At 46.1% G+C, this 14,408-nt stretch overlaps 1 protein-coding gene across 2 annotated transcripts in view; it reads right to left on the minus strand.

Annotated features, from left to right (window-relative positions):
- The window catches only part of MPP3 (membrane palmitoylated protein 3), a 109,739-nt gene extending 95,711 nt beyond the window's left edge, over nucleotides 1–14,028 (minus strand). The window contains exon 1 of one of the 2 annotated variants that reach the window (XM_043536907.1): nucleotides 13,727–14,028. The gene's annotated coding sequence lies outside the window, so the exon portion shown is untranslated. Of the gene's footprint in view, nucleotides 1–13,376; nucleotides 13,592–13,726 lie in introns of those variants that run through there. The other variant, XM_043536906.1, reaches the window with a different exon arrangement.
- Nucleotides 14,029–14,408: the final 380 nt, after the last annotated feature.

The raw sequence follows: 14,408 nt of genomic DNA on the forward strand, positions 1-14,408 counted from the left end.
TTTAACTACCTGAAAGGTGGATCTAAAGAGGATGGCTCTAGACTATTCTCAGTGATAGCAGATGACAGGACAAGGAGTAATGGTCTCAAGTTGCAGTGGGGGAGGTTTAGGTTGGATATTAGGAAAAACTTTTTCACTAGGAGGGTGGTGAAACACTGGAATGCATTACCTAGGGAGGTGGTGGAATCCCCTTCCTTAGAAGTTTTTAAGGTCAGTCTTGACAAAGCCCTGGCTGGGATGATTTAGCTGGGATTGGTCCTGCTCTGGGCAGGGGGTTGGACTAGATGGCTTCCAGAGGTCCCTTCCAACTCTGTGATTCTATGATTCTAAGTACTCCTTTTCTTTTTGCGAATACAGACTAACACGGCTGCTACTCTGAAACCTGTTTAAAGAATGTGATTTTTAAATATAGAAACATAAGGAAAGTCTAAAAATTAAGACACAAAACATTAACTTGGACACAATGCACATTGCTCATTTAAATTCTCTGGCTTAAAAGTTGCCTGCCGAAGATATTTTTAAAAATTAGGCTTGTGCCCTCCTTTTGCTTCTTTATGGTGAAGTAGAATGACTGGAGGAGCGGATTATCTTTTCCTTGAATAACTGTTTGTTGGTGATGGGAATTTATTATAAATGAGCTCAGGCAGATGTAAATATTGAAAGGCAGCAGAAAATGGAGCAGCTAGAGCTCTTTTCCCTTCCCTGTGATGAAAACAGATGTTTTATATACTCTAAAATTGTCTGTAAAGTACCTGAGTGAACACAAATCCTACACATTTAAAACCAGAAGGGATTATGGTAACAGTACTCATCCAAAAGGGCTTGAAAAACTACGTTTGGGTTTCCAGTTCTAGCCCTGCATGCACCTAGTCATTGGTTTGATAAGTAAAACCCACGCTGCTGCAATTTTATCTCTAGTATTGTGAAGAACACAAACCTGTCTGTGCTACTATTCTATGTTAGCTTTATCTTATTGTGTACAATAATTAGTGCCCTATTAAATGAATTGATGTTTGCAATATGCTTTAAAAATGTGTTCTATAAATGCTGTGATTATTATAATAAGCAGGATATCAGACTGAGATATTGTACTGCAGATTAGTTTCAGCTGCCTAGTCCCCCTTCTTTATCACCAGATTCTAAAAGTATACAGACTCTGTGCTGTGTGTCTTATGCCCCCTGTCCCGGACTGGTGTAACTACACAGATGTAGTTAAACTGATGGGGATTTTGCACCAGTGTAAAACAGGAGTACTGTAGTTACGCCTGTGCAAGTATTCCTAATCTAAATAAGCCCTTAGAGCCAATATTTCACAAATGAGCATTGGGAAAAGGAAAAAGAAAATTTCAAGCAGTGTAACTTTACCAAAATTACAGAGTAATTTTTTTTAAATTGTTTATCGGGTGGGGTTTTAAATGTATGTTATCCAATACAGTGATCCAGCAACTAAAAATTGGGGTGAGTTCGTTGTTCATGGATCAGACCATTCAGTGGTCTAATAAGTTTTCAAGTATATAAAAGGTTGTTACAAGGAGGAGGGAGAAAAATTGTTCTTCTAAACCTCTGAGGACAGGAGAAGAACCAATGGGCTTAAATTGCAGCAAGGGCGGTTTAGGTTGGACATTAGGAAAAACTTCCTAACTGTCAGAGTGATTAAGCACTGGAATAAATTGTCTAGGGAGGTTGTGGAATCTCCATCATTGGGGATTTTTAAGAGTAGGTTGGACACACATCTGCCACGGATGGTCTAGATCAGAGGTGGGCAAACTATGGCAGGACCCTCCTGCCCAGCCCCTTTGCTCCTGGCCCGGGAGGCTAGCCCGTGGCCCCTCCCCTGCTGTTCCCCTGCAGCCTCAGCTGGCTGCGCTGCCAGCGCAATGCTCTGGGTGGCAGGGCTGCGAGCTCCTGGGGCAGTGCAGCTGCAGAGCTCAGCCTGACCCGGTGCTCTGTGCTGTGCGGTGGCTGCCTGTCCTGGTGCTCTGGGTGGCATGGCTGTAGCGCCACCAGCTACCAGTGCTCCAGGCAGCACAGTAAGGGGGCAGGGAGTCGGGGGGTTGGATAGACGGCAGGGGAGTTTGGGGTGGTGGTCAGGGGGCAGGGATGTGGATGGGGTCAGGGTGGTCAGAGGGCAGGGAACAGGGGGGTTGAATGGGGGCAGGGGTCCCGGGGGGGGGGCAGTCAGGAATGAGAGGAGGGGTTGGATGGGGCGGTGGGGGCAGTCAGGGGTTCCGGGGGCGGTCAGGGGACAGAGTGCTGGGGTGGATGGGGCAGGGGTCCCAGGCGGGGTTGGATGGGGCAAAGAGCAGGGGGGGTAGATAGGGGGCAGCGGCCAAGCCATGCCTGGCTGCTTGGGGGGGCACAGCCTCCCCTAACCAGCCCTCCATACAATTTCCAAAACCTGATGCAGCCCTCAGGCCAAAAAGTCTGCCCGCCCCTGGTCTAGATAATACTTAGTCCTGCCTTGAGTGCAGGGGACCGGACTAGATAACCTCTCAAGGTCCCTTCCAGTTCTGTGATTCTGTTTGCTGTGCTCCTATTGGCTAGAAGGGACTAGGAACAAAAAAAGATAACTGTTGAAACTAATGTTGTAGCTCTACCCTGTGCTTCGTCTGGAAACGGGTTCTTGGCTGAGGAGGTGTCAGAATTTAGAAACTGGTCGAATTATTGTAACCTCACTGGTTCAGAACTGTATATGTTTTAATAAAAGTTCCCATTCGATTTCCTTAACAAAATGTTGTTCTTTGATTCTTCTACATGCAGCTGATAATTGGGGCGCACTTTTTGCCAGTGGTAGATGGGTCAGGGTGGCTCCTCTCTCTGGCATGGCTAGTACTTTCAGCTACAACCCAGTTCCCATGCTGCAGTGGCTTCCGCTAACTGCCAAGCTCTGGCAGCCCCAAACCTCTTTCTTCGTGGCCTCATAGGAGAGGGAAAGAGAACAAATGTGTGCATGTGCGAGGAGAATCTTGGGCTGATTGGGGAAGAGATGGAATGGACTGAAAGCAGTGCCATTTCTATGAGACGCTGCAACTTGAAATACTCCTCTTCTGATATGACAGCCCACATTTATTGACTTCTAGGCATACAGTAAAACCAGTCTTTCCAAACAGGTGTTGGAGAGGACTGTGGTGTTTGGGACTCTTGGGGTAGGCCACAGGGTGGTTTTTAGATTATTTTTTGCAGCCTGGCTGCTTTGATTTTGGAGGTGACAGAAGAGGGGTGGGGGAGGAATGTATTTGCTGTTTTCCTTTTGTGTTTAAAGACATGGATTGCAATTTTTAATGGGGTTGGGGCTGAGAACTTGTGAAAACATTGTATAGTTTACAATATTGATATCCAACCTCTTCAGCCTCCGGGTCAAACATCTCAAAAGTCAAGAAGGGCCACACTCTACACATTGAGGTAGATGCTCTGCCTCCTTTGGGAACTGAAGAGAGAACCTAATTACCCTGCTGGGGACTACCTGGGAATCTCCAGCAGGTGTAGAGCTGGCATATCTGATTCTGCACCACTTCTCCTAAAGCCTTTAGCACAGGGGGCATGTTAGGTTGGCAAAAGGCATCTTGGAGACTGGGAGGGGAAAGTGGTTGGCATTTGCTGCATTCTGGCTATTCCCCAACTAATTTATGGTCCTTTGGGGATAACAGCCAGCTGGTGTATGTTAGAACTGTCTCCAGGCTGCTCAAATCTGGATGGAACCATGGAATCAAGGAGCCATAACTGGTTCCCTTCCCCTCTTCTGGGATGCCCTAAGTGGCTCTGGGGAACCATCCTTTGCTGGTTAGGATCAGGCAGAGACAGTTGATCACCTATCCCCCTATCTTTAGGGCTCTCATAACCCAGCTATGGAGTAGCTTGAGGTTTTCACCTCCCTCCCTGTGATGTAGCACATAAGCAGTACATAGCTCCTATGTTTTCTGCAGCTCCATGTGGTGATTTATAAATATTATGTAATAAGCTAATTTTCATATTTGCAACTAATCTTCATGTAACTATAAACTTTCACATTTTTGTGTGAATTTACTGCTAGTGTAAGTTGTCATCTTGATAGCTCTCTTTAATCTAGAGGGTGACAGCAGCAGGGTGAATTTCCTAGACAGACTTCCCTGCCAACATGTCTCAACCCTCATTTTGAAAGAAACTTCCGAGAGGGTTATCAAGAATCCACAGGATTTGGATGCTATGCCCCAGCTTTGGAACAATCTCTTGGAGGAACCCCTCCAATGTGCCAGACTCCTAAGGGGTCCCAGTCTTTCTTCAGGATAGGCCATGTGGCCTCACTGTCTAAAAACTGAACCTCTGGGCTTCAGCACTCCTGCTTCACACTGTGAGCTCCGTTCAATGAGTCCAGCTGAGAGAGACTCCTGGCAGAGACTTGTACACTTTTCAGGGACTAATGCACTGCATCAAATAGTTAGTGACACTTCAAGTGGTGTTTTCAAAACAGTTGGGTTTTAATCAACTGGACCATAGCATAGGAATCTTTAGGTTAGCCAAGAGAGGCAGCAGTTAAGCCAGTGCCATGATGAGCCAGTCAAACTGCAATGGAGGCCATCTCTGGTTCTCTCTCTCTCTCACTTCCTTACATACTCAGTTCCCAGGTGAGAGAGCTCCAAGCTTCTTCCAGCACCAACAAATGCCCCACTTTCCATTCCTTTGTTCTTGAGCTGGAGGGTCTCTGCTCAGCTTCCCTGATGAAAGTGTTGACCAATGAGTCATTGGAGCTTGCATTGTCTTGCTGGAGTTGTAACTGATCTGGGTCAGTATGCTGAGATATATAAACTCCACACTGGGCCGGCCGAGCATGCTCTGATTGGAGAGGCGGATTAAAAGAATCTCAGAAGCCCAGGTATAGGGGGAGGGAGTTCACCTGGGAAGGGAGACCCAGAAAGTAGGGGTACTGAAGTGGGGCAGCATCCCAAGGTAAGGGGCACCAGGGTCCAGGAGGGATACGGGACATGAGGCAGGAGAGACACTGGCCAGCAGGCGGCGTTCAGAGGCTGGAATCGAGCTAATTACTGGACAACCAGCAGGAGGCGCCATGGCGGTGAGTGCTCGAGCTGCTACTCATCCCAATGGTGGCTCACCAAAATTAAGTTATAACAATGAAGCACCTTACATATCTTAGGATAACTATCTTATTGGCTTGTTTAGTTTATATTAGGGCTGTCAATTAATCACAGTTAACTCATGCGATTAACTAAAAAATATTAATCGTGATTAATTGCACTTATAATACTAGAATACCAATTGAAATTTATTAAATATTTTGGATGTTTTTCTACATTTTCAATATTGATTTCAATTACAACACAATACAAAGTGCACAGTGCTCACTTTATATTATTTTTGATTACAAATATACGCACTGTAAAAATGATAAACAAAAGAAATAGTACTTTTCAATTCACCTCATACAAGTATTGTAGTGCAATCTCTTTATCATGAAAATGTAACTTACAAATGCAGATTTTTTGGTTCCATAACTGCCCTCAAAAACAAAACAGTGTAAAACTTTAGAGCCTACAAGTCCACTCAGTCCTACTTCTTATTCTGCTAATCGGGAAGACAAACGAGTTTGTTTACACTGAAGGGAGATACTGCTGCCTGCTTCTTATTTACAATGTCACCTGAAAGTGAGAACAGGTGTTCGCATGGCACTTTTGTAGCCAGCATTGCAAGGTATTTACATGTCAGATATGCTAACCATTCGTATACCCCTTCATGCTTCAGCCACCATTCCAGAGGACATGCTTCCATGCTCGTGATGTGTCAGTTAAATTTGTGACTGAACTCCTTAGGTGGAGAATCATATGTCTCCTGCTGTATGTCTCATTAAAAAAGGGATAGAGAATACGATGAAGAATATCTTATTGCCCTTATATAAATCCATGGTATGCCCACATCTTGAATACTGTGTACAGATGTGGTCCCCTCATCTCAAAAAAGATATACTGGCATTGGAAAAGGTTAGTTGCCCTTTTCTTAAAATGATTAGGGGTGTTGGAACGGGAACGCTATGAGGACAGATTAAAGAGGCTAGGACTTTTCAGTTTGGAAAAGAGGAGACTAAGGGGAGATAAGATAGAGGTATATAAAATCATGAGTGGTGTGGAGAAAGTGAATAAGGAAGAGTTATTTACTTGTTCCCATAATATAAGAACTAGGAGCCACCAAATGAAATTAATGGGCAGCAGGTTTAAAACAAATAAAAGGAAATTCTTCACACAGTGCACAGTCAACCTGTGGCACTCCTTGCCTGAGGAGGTTGTAAAGGCTAGGACTATAACAGGGTTTAAAAGAGAACTGGATAAATTCATGGAGGCTAAGTCAATTAATGGCTATTAGCCAGGATGGGTAAGGAATGGTTTTCCTAGCCTCTGTTTGTCAGAGGGTGGAGATGGATGGCAGGAGAGAGATCCTGATCCTTACCCGTTAGGTTCACTCCCTCTGGGGCACCTGGCATTGGCCACCATCAGTAGATAGGATACTGGGCTGGATGGACCTTTGGTCTGACCCAGTATGGCCATTCTTATGTTCTTATGCTCTGTTTTACCCACATTCTGCATATATTTCATGTATGTGAGATTTCCAAAAATAGCTACAGTACTCGACCTAAGGCTTAAGAATCTGTAGTGCCATCCAAACTCTGAGAGGGACGAGGTGTGGTGCATGCTTTAGAAGTCTTAAAAGAGCAACACTCTGATGCGGAAACTACAGAACCCAAACCACCAAAAAAGAAAACCAACCTTCTGCTGGTGGCATCTGACTCAGATGATGAAAATGAACGTGCGTCAGTCCGCACTACTTTGGATCGTTATCAAGCAGAACCCATCATCAGCATGGAAGCATGTCTTCTGGAATGGTAGTTGAAGCATGAAGGGACATGTGAATCTTTAGCGCATCTGGCACGTAAATATCTTGCAGCGCCAGCTACAATGGTGCCATGTGAACGACTGTTCTCACTTTCAGGTGACGTAAACAAGAAGCAGGCAGCATTATCTCCTGCAAATTGTAACCAACCTTGTTTGTCTGAGTGATTGGCTGACCAAGAGTAGCACTGAGTGGACTTGTAGGCTCTAAAGTTTTACTTTGAATGCAGCTTTTTTGTATGTAACTCTACATTTGTAAGATCAACTTTCATGATAAAGAGATTGCACTACAGTACTTGTATAAGGTGAACTGAAATTTTTGTTTTGGTTTTGACAGTGCTAATATTTGTAATAAAAAATAAATATAAAGTGAACACTGTACACTTCGTATGCTGTGTTGTAATTGAAATTAATATATTTGAAAATGTAGTAAACATCCAAAAATATTTAAAAGAAATGGTATTCTATTATTTAACAGCACGATTAATTGTGATTAATTTTTTTAATCGCTTGACAGCCCTAGTTTATATTGATTGCCATTATGTGCACTTCACTCAGAGTACAATCACCTACTTCTTACAACAGTAATGCAACTTCATTCTCTGAAAAACTAGATTAAGATTTCAGCTTATAAATCCTTTAGTTGCTACTTCATTGCAAATATACACTATTCACTGACAAAAATTTCTTAACACAGAATGAAGGTTGCTTGATGGTATCTGATGCCCTTGCAGAATGCCAAGTTCAGCAAAACTCAAACCTCTGAATACCAGAAACTACAGCATTAAGATACACAACAATGCAATCTTAACTTTGCCCTCTTTGAGTGATGACCTAAAGTGCCCAAAGCACACAAGTTGCACTCTGCCTTTACAGATAGCGGATGTCACTCAGCGAATAGAGCACATGACAGCCCACGTGCCCTGCCACTAACACAACCTACAGAACACAATGCTGAAATTATGCATATTTGATCTAGCGAGAATACACATTCACTTCTTTCCTTTTATCAAACATATGCAGGGGAGGAGAGAGGGGGAAGGCAGGCGCCTCAGACCCAGATCTTATATTAAAATTTAGTTCTGAGATGCTCTTCAGACTAATCCCCAGATCACCTCATATCACAATCAAACCTCTACCTAGCTGTTCCAACTAATGTCTCCACTATTCAGTACCGCTACACCTAATAGAGTGAATGCAGTTGGAATGCATGCAGATAATTCCCAGTGGCTGTTGCCAGCTCAAGGGAGGAAGAGTTAAGATTGCATTCATATGAACATTAATGCTGTAGTTCCTGACTTTCAAGGCTTGATTTTTGCTGAACTTGACATTCTGGAAGGGCACAAGCCACTTCTGGGCAACCTTAACACTGTGTTAATGAAGTTTTTTGCCAGTAAATCAAAGCTGACACTTCATTAGCATCTATGCAATTCAGTATTAACATAAACTGCAATGGTAACTGGACTTTGCAAACACTCTTCCACCAACTGGCTGTATTTTAAAGAATCCTTATTGAGGTTACAGGGACAAACCACCCCGATGTGTAGAAAGAATAGTAAATATGGCAGGTGACCAGCTTGGCTTAACACTGAAATCCTTGCTGATCTTAAATACAAAAAAGAAGCTGACAAGAAGTGGAAGATTGAACAAATGACCAGGGATGAGTATAAAAATATTGCTCGGGCAGGCAGGAGTGAAATCAGGAAGGCCAAATCACACCTGGAGTGGCAGCTAGCAAGAGATGTTAAGAGTAACAAGAAGGATTTCTTCAGGTATGTTAGCAACAAGAAGAAAGTCAAGGAAAGTGTGGGCCCCTTACTGAATGAGGGAGGCAACCTAGTGACAGAGGATGTGGAAAAAGCTAATGTACTCAATGCTTTTTTTGCCTCTGTCTTCACAAACAAGGTCAGCTCCCAGACTACTGCACTGGGCAGCACAGCATGGGGAGGAGGTGACCAGCCCTCTGTGGAGAAAGAAGTGGTTCGGGACTATTTAGAAAAGCTGGACGTGCACAAGTCCATGGGGCCGGATGTGTTGCATCCGAGAGTGCTAAAGGAGTTGGCGGATGTGATTGCAGAGCCATTGGCCATTATCTTTGAAAACTCATGGCCATCGGGGGAAGTCCTGGACGACTGGAAAAAGGCTAATGTAGTGCCCATCTTTAAAAAAGGGAAGGAGGAGGATCCTGGGAACTACAGGCCAGTCAGCCTCACCTCAGTCCCTGGAAAAATCATGGAGCAGGTCCTCAAGGAATCAATTCTGAAGCACTTAAAGGAGAAGAAAGTGATCAGAAACAGTCAGCATGGATTCACCATGGGCAAGTCATGCCTGACTAATCTAATTGCCTTCTATGACGAGATAACTGGTTCTGTGGATGAAGGGAAAGCAGTGGACATGTTGTTCCTTGACTTTAGCAAAGCTTTTGACACGGTCTCCCACAGTATTCTTGCCAGCAAGTTAAAGAAGTATGGGCTGGACGAATGGACTATAAGGTGGATAGAAAGCTGGCTAGATTGTCGGGGTCAACAGGTAGTGATGAATGGCTCCATGCCTAGTTGGCAGCCGCTATCAAGTGGAGTGCCCCAAGGGTTGGTCCAAGGGGCCGGTTTTGTTCAATATCTTCATAAATGATCTGAAGGATGGTGTGGATTGCACCCTCAGCAAGTTTGCAGATGACACTAAACTGGGAGGAGTGGTAGATACGCTGGAGGGTAGGGATAGGATACAGAGGGACCTAGACAAATTGGAGGATTGGGCCAAAAGAAATCTGATGAGGTTCAACAAGGACAAGTGCAGAGTCCTGCACTTAGGACGGAAAAATCCATTGCACCGCTACTGACTAGGGACCGAATGGCTAGGCAGCAGTTCTGCAGAAAAGGACCTAGGGGTTACAGTGGATGAGAAGCTGGATATGAGTCAACCGTTTTCCCTTGTTGCCAAGAAGGCCAATGGCATTTTGGGATGTATAAGTAGGGGCATTGCCAGCAGATCAAGGGACGTGATCGTTCCCCTCTATTCGACACTGGTGAGGCCTCATCTGGAGTACTGTGTCCAGTTTTGGGCCCCACACTACAAGAAGGATGTGGAAAAATTGGAAAGAGTCCAGCAGAGGGCAACAAAAATGATAAGGGGACTGGAACACATGAGTTATGAGGAGAGGCTGAGGGAACTGGGGATGTTTAGTCTATGGAAGAGAAGAATGAGGGGGGATTTGATAGCTGCTTTCAACTACCTGAAAGGGGGTTTCAAAGAGGATGGCTCTGGACTGTTCTCAGTAGTAGCTGATGACAGAACAAGAAGTAATGGTCTCAAGTTGCAGTGGGGGAGATTTAGGTTGGATATTAGGAAAAACTTTTTCACTAGGAGGGTGGTGAAACACTGGAATGCGTTACCTAGGGAGGTGGTGGAATCTCCTTCCTTAGAAGTTTTTAAGGTCAGGCTTGACAAAGCCCTGGCTGGGATGATTTAATTGGGGATTGGTCCTGCTTTGAGCAGCGGGTTGGACTAGATGACCTCCTGAGGTCCCTTCCAACCCTGATATTCTATGATTATATGAACTGTAAAACAGGAAGACGAGAGTCTTCAGAAATAGTGCAGCACAACAGTTAATCCACATCATGAGGAGGTGCTCTATTCCCTACTTCCTTTCTCAACACAGTGACCTATAACATAACCTCCAGGCTTGCTGAATACAACACAGTGGACCTAGGGTTGTAAAAATTAACTATGAAAAAGAGCTCCAGTTGGGTAAGAATGCAGTAGCCTACCAGTTTAACAGTATAGGCATATGATCATCTGTTTCTCACTCATTTCACTGAGTCCCTATGGACTACAGAATTAAAACGTTCATCTTCAAAACCTGCCTTCAAAACCTTCAAAACCAAACTATCCCATGCTGCCTGAGCAGACAATCCACCTCCCAGAATGGCTACAGTGCACATGGGGTGGGGGTGTGGCGTGTGCATGCACACTATACATGTGTGCACTGTGACAGGGTGTATAAAAGTCCACACTAAGACTGAAGAGGTTAGAGAGCAACTCTGGACCCAGACAACCATGCCCAGCTGCACCTGCAAAACATGCTCCAGATGGAGGTGGAACTAAGAAAGGAAGCTAGACACAGCTCAGAAACAGAATGAGGCTAGTGAGTCAGGGAGCAGTAATATTGCAGGAGCCTCCCAAGGCCCAGCCAGACTGAAGGCGCAATAAGTACTTTTTGTTCATTACCCTTTTTACTACACACATCAAAACTTGGACAATCGGGGGGAGGAAGTAGTTCAGGGAGGGCAGCCTTCAGACATTCTTGGGTGCCATACCTTTGGTAACTATCAGAGGCCCGTGGGCCAGAGCCCAGTGGAGTCAGTGGGCCTGGGCTCCCTTCCCAATACCCCTCTGCACTGAGCGGGGACTGACCTCTAACCACCATGAGATGCTTTCAACAAGAGCCATCCATCACATGTATATCTTACTGAAAGAGTGATCTGGCTGCAATAGCAGGTCTCCAGGCAGTGACCAGGTTGCGACCAGGCTGCTGAGAGGCAGGTACCCAAGGGGGATGAGTACTACAGGGGGCACCTTGGGGAGCATCTCATGGCAGCCAGGTTCCATGGGCAGGGGCCAGGTCCAGGGGATGTCACCAGCCAGCACCAGAATCCTTCAGGGCAGAGGCTCGGAGCTGGGTTGCCCACCCTGCTTGGGGAGCGTCTGGCTATACAGAGGCAGCTGGCTCGAGGAGTAGGGCAGGGAGGTCTGCCAGGCAGCCAACCAGCACCCAGGCTCCCACAACATGGACAGCCAAGGGGCCAGGTGGCTTCCACCAGCTTCCAATCTGCCAGCTCCTAGGGAGGCGCGCCTCTCAATCTGAAAACCTTTGTGCGAAATGGGAGGCAGAAATCTGTGGGCACTTTCTACACACTATCCCTGATTTTATAGACCTCTCATCTCCCCCCCTTGTTGTGTCTCTTCTAACTAGGTCAGTCCCAGTCTTTTAGTCTCTCCTCCAAAGGAAGTTGTTCCATACCCCTAATCATTACTGTTTCTGTCCTTCTCTGCACCTGACAAGCCAGCAGTGTTAGGAACCATTGTGAAAGGGATAGATAAGACAGAATATACTGTGATGTTATACCCCATATTCTTTATGAAAATAAGGTTATGATATGAATATGGTATAACTAAGATATACTTTATGCAAGATGGCTCATGTAAGGTACCAGTGGAAAGGTTATGATTTTCTGAATGTGTTTATCCAATGTGTATACATATATCATTTTTGTATCTGAAGCTAGAAATATTGACTATGTCTCTGTATTTCAAATGTGCTACATTGGATGAGACCAAACTGTTTGTGTGCATTTCTTCAATAAGCCACTATCATAAAGATTACCCCAGGAACTGTGTGCAATAGAAACCTCTCAGAGATAGCTCTACAGAATGAGAACTGTTCAACCCAGGTCAGATAGCTCCATACAGTGGGAACTGTTTGAACCAGGTCACAGCAAAACACCTGAGGAACAAAAACTGAACCGTGAGAAGTGATGGTCCCAGGCTAAGAGCTTTAGACTATATATGAAAACCTGGGAAAGCCAAGCCAACGTGTGCCTTAAAAATCTGCCTGCCTGTTCATCACTCAGGGTGAGAATTTGCTAATTTGTATCCTACCTATCTAGTGTGTCAAACTAAGTTTGAGTGCTTTGTTTCATGTGTTTAATAATCTGCTTGCTATCTTCTGTGCTCACTTAAAATTCACCTTTTGTAGTTAATAAACTTATTTCTTGTTTATAATATAACCCAGTTTGTGCAATTCATAACGGGAGGTGGGGGGGAAGAATTAGTGCACATCTCTTTTGACATTGAGGAAGAGGGTGGATTTTTATGAGCTTGTGCCGTACAAATTTTTCTATACAGCGCAAGCCAGTATTATTTGGGGTTTATCTCCCCAAAGGGGTGTGCACGTGACTGCTGGGGCAGTCCTCTCACACAGAGCTGACTTCAGTCTGTGTCTGCAGTGGAGTGTGGCCCTACCTGTGTGGGGTGTGTTGCAAGAGACCAGAGACCCTAATTCAGCAAAGCAGGGAGCGGGAACCCACGTGAAATCCCAGTACACGAGGTGGCAACTCAGACGCATGGGCCCAAGTCGTCACATATATCATAATGCCTCTCGGTAAATCTCTGGTACACCCACACCTTGAATACTGCATGCAATTCTGGGCACCGCATCTCAGTGGCAGGAGGGGGAGGTCTGGTCTGTGCCAAGGGGTGTCCAACCCAGGGGCACAATGCCCAGCTCAGTGGGTGGGAGGGGCCTCTGCCACATACAGCTGATGTCACAGCGGGTGCCCCCCGATGTGCACAAACTGGGTTGACGCCGCGCTACGGTGCGGAGAACCTGGCTGGGTGGCCGGGTGTCAGCGGACGAAAGCGGTGCATTGTGGGAAAGGTAGTTCCCCCCCCCCCACCGCTGACTCCTCCTCCCGTCAGCCGTTGCGAGGCCTAACCGGAACTTACCATGTCCAGGGCGTTGTCGAGGGGAGACTGGAGAAAGTCCGAGCCGAGGGCAGCGCTTGCGCAGTGGCGGGGAGGTGCTGACGTCACAGTAAAGGGGATGCGTGGGAATAGGTTCCCTGCTGTGCATGAGGCACCTCCCAAACGAGACTGCGCTGCACCAGGGGCGTTGTAGTCTCCAGAGTACTGGGCTGCAGCAGGGACCCACGCCCCCCATGCCCCTAACCCTCCCAGGTCTGCTGCCAACCCCTGCCCCAATTCTCCAGGCCACCACCCTCCCCACGGAATCGCCGCTTATTCCCCAGAAACAGTGACCGGAAACCATTTACTGCGGTGCTCTCACTAATACTAACCTACCGGGAACAGCGACCAGAAGCCATTCGCCCTGGTGTGCCCTTAAAAGTATTCCCCCGCGGATAGGTACCGGCAGTCTTTTACCGCAGTGCTCACTTCAATAGTGACCCACTGGGAAAGTGATCGGAAGTCTTTTGCCCAGGTACGCGTCTAACAGTATCCCGTCGGACGTAGTGACCGGAAGTAATTTATCTGGTTCGTGCTCTGTGCTACAGAGAACTGTGACCGATTCTTTGCCCCGCTACGTGCTCTAAATGTCCCACCAGGAACAGCGCCACAAATTTTAGCACCGCTACGTGCTCTAACGGCGTGACACCAAGAACAGTTCCTGGACATTGCCATGGTCATTGAGCGGAACAGCGACCGGAAACCATTTACTGCGGTGCTCTCACTAATACTAACCTCCCGGGAACAGTGACCGGAAGCCATTCGCCCTGGTGTGCCCTTAAAAGTATTCCCCCGCGGATAGGTACCGGAAGTCTTTTACTGCAGTGCTCACTTCAATAGTGTCCCACTGGGAAAGTGATAGGAAGTCTTTTGCCCAGGTACGCGCATAACAGTATCCCGTCGGACGTAGTGACCGGAAGTAATTTATCTGGTTCGTGCTCTGTTCTACAGAGAACTGTGACCGAAAATTCTTTGCCCCACTACGTGCTCTAAATGTCCCACCAGGAACAGCTC

This window comes from Chelonia mydas, chromosome 27, assembly GCF_015237465.2.
Source record: "Chelonia mydas isolate rCheMyd1 chromosome 27, rCheMyd1.pri.v2, whole genome shotgun sequence".
Taxonomy (NCBI): Eukaryota; Metazoa; Chordata; order Testudines; family Cheloniidae; genus Chelonia; species Chelonia mydas.